Source organism: Silene latifolia, chromosome Y (assembly GCF_048544455.1).
Source record: "Silene latifolia isolate original U9 population chromosome Y, ASM4854445v1, whole genome shotgun sequence".
NCBI lineage: Eukaryota > Viridiplantae > Streptophyta > Magnoliopsida > Caryophyllales > Caryophyllaceae > Silene > Silene latifolia.
This window is the reverse complement of record NC_133538.1, coordinates 473711599-473713840: the sequence shown is the minus strand read 5'-3', so window position 1 is coordinate 473713840 and position 2242 is coordinate 473711599. Positions and strand designations below refer to the sequence as shown.

Here is a 2242-nt window from a genome sequence, read left to right as displayed (position 1 = left end):
GATTGGCGTCTTTGCTGCTGGAGTAACTTGCAATTCTTCCTTCCACAAACCAACTCCTGTAATATCAGAAATAGACAAATCTTCCTCCAATTTGCTCCCAATCTGGGGCGGAGGGGTTATGACAGGAATAGGAGTAGAGACAGGCATATCAGGAAGTATAAAATAAGATTTCTTTTCAGAAATCGTATTGCAAGTCACAGGCCACATGGGGTCCTTCTTCTTAGCAGGTTGGGCAAAGACAATAGAATGCTTCCCTACTTTAAAAGTCAAGGTACCCGAACCAACATCTATGACTGCACCAGCAGTGTGCAGAAATGGCCTACCCAAAATAATGGGAATATGGGCATCCTCAGGCATGTCAAGTACGACGAAGTCAATAGGGAAGAAGAACTTCCCTATTTGCATGGGGATGTCCTCTAAGACTCCTATTGGCTGGACCGCAGATCGGTCAGCCATCTGTACTGTCATCTCTGTCACTGCGAACCTAGTCAATTTGAGCTTCCTAGCAAGACTCAAGGGCATTACACTTATACTAGCTCCTAAGTCACATAATGCCTTCTCAATAGAGAAGGTACCTATATTGCAAGGAACAGAAAAACTACCCGATTCTTCTAGCTTGTGAGGTACAGTGTGAGACAAATAAGAGCATGACTCTTTGGTTAATGCGACAGTATGCACATTTTCAAGTGACTTTTTCTTAGACAAGAGTTGTTTCATGAATTTAGTATAGGCAGGCACTTGATTAACTAACTCAAGGAAAGGCACTTGTACATTCAAGCTACGAATAACTTTTTCAAATTTATTGAAAGATACCCTGTTCCTTCGTTAAATCGGCACTAGTCTTTCCTGGATATGGGGTCAGTAAGAAGTAGCTTAGCCCTCTCCTCTAAATCGCGCATGATGCGTATCCGTGGACTTAGGCCGGAAGTCCACTACTTTCTCCTTGTTGAAGCTTGAACCCTCTTCAGACCGTCTCAAATGTGAACCATTGATCGACATCGGGTCGTACTTGAGCCGGATCCGACCCATCAGCACTCGGGTCTTTCCCCAATATTTTCGGGGCTGTCGTGCCCCGAAACAAATGATCCCTCAAGTTGTCGGGCATCGGAGGACGAAAAATCTCCCTATCAGCAGCGATCTCAGTCGATCGACCAGTGATGTCAGTCGATCGACTGAGTTGAACAGGACCAGAAGCTCCTGTACCCCGCACTTCAGTCGATCGACCGGGTATATCTGTCGATCGACTGATATACCTTGTAGACGCCTTTTTCTTTCCTTTGCTCGTTCCAGCTTTGTTTTGACTTTGTTTCGCCTCATCATTTGCAGCATCATCCTCGACCATAGCAGGCCCCTGCAGGGTAGACCCACTCCTCAATGTTATGGCATTTAGGGTCTCTTTCTGGTCAGTTTGAGTCGGTAAGTGTCCCGGAGCTCGAGTGGTACTCTTGCTAGCCAATTGAGCAATTTGGCTCTCTAGCATCTTCATCCCGGCTCATAGTACGTGTTTGTCTGCCTATAATGTTGAAAGGCAGCGCAAGACTCGAAGGGGACAGAACAATTCTCTGAGACATGCCCCTCAGCTCCACATCTTCTACAGACGAAAGGACCGTCTGAAACAGCATTAAAATGGTACATCCCTCCTCTAGAAGCTCCTCCCAACTCATATTTATCAAACCTTGCAGTGAGAGCTTCTAGTGCAGCAACAGAGGAAGATTCAGCAGATCTCCTCTGGTTACCTCTCGAATTCCCATATTCAGCCTTATGAGTGGCCAAATCATCGATGATCTTCCACCCCTTAGTCTCTCCCATGTTCACAAAGAAATCGGCCATTGGGTCGCACATCCAAAATAGCCCTCTCGATCGTCATACATGACCCATTATAGAACTGATTGCAAAGACTCCAAATTTCGAACCCATGGTGCGGTATGGTTCGCACCAATTTCTTGAAACGGACCCATGCTTCATAAAAGTTCTCATCAGGCCCCTGTTTAAAGCTCGTGATCTGAGCTCTAATGGCATTCGTCTTCGAGGCGGAAGTATTTCTTGTAGAATGCCAAGGCCAAAGAATTCCGTCGGTGATCCCATGAGCGGCTCGATCCGGATCTATATACCACTCCCTTGCAAGATCACGAAGGAGAAAATGAACATGGTCTCCTTGATCTGGTCTTGGGTCACACCGGTCGGCGGGGGTATAGAGCAGCAATAATCAATAAAAATCTCCATATGCTTGGCTGCATCTTCA

General features: G+C 46.2%; 1 non-coding gene across 1 annotated transcript; it reads left to right on the top strand.

The window, feature by feature from the left end:
- The first annotated feature begins 1910 nt into the window (after window positions 1–1910).
- On the top strand, window positions 1911–2017 carry LOC141635659 (small nucleolar RNA R71). Its single transcript, XR_012540330.1, has one exon. It is a non-coding gene; the product is annotated as a small nucleolar RNA R71 (small nucleolar RNA).
- The last annotated feature ends 225 nt before the right edge of the window (window positions 2018–2242 follow it).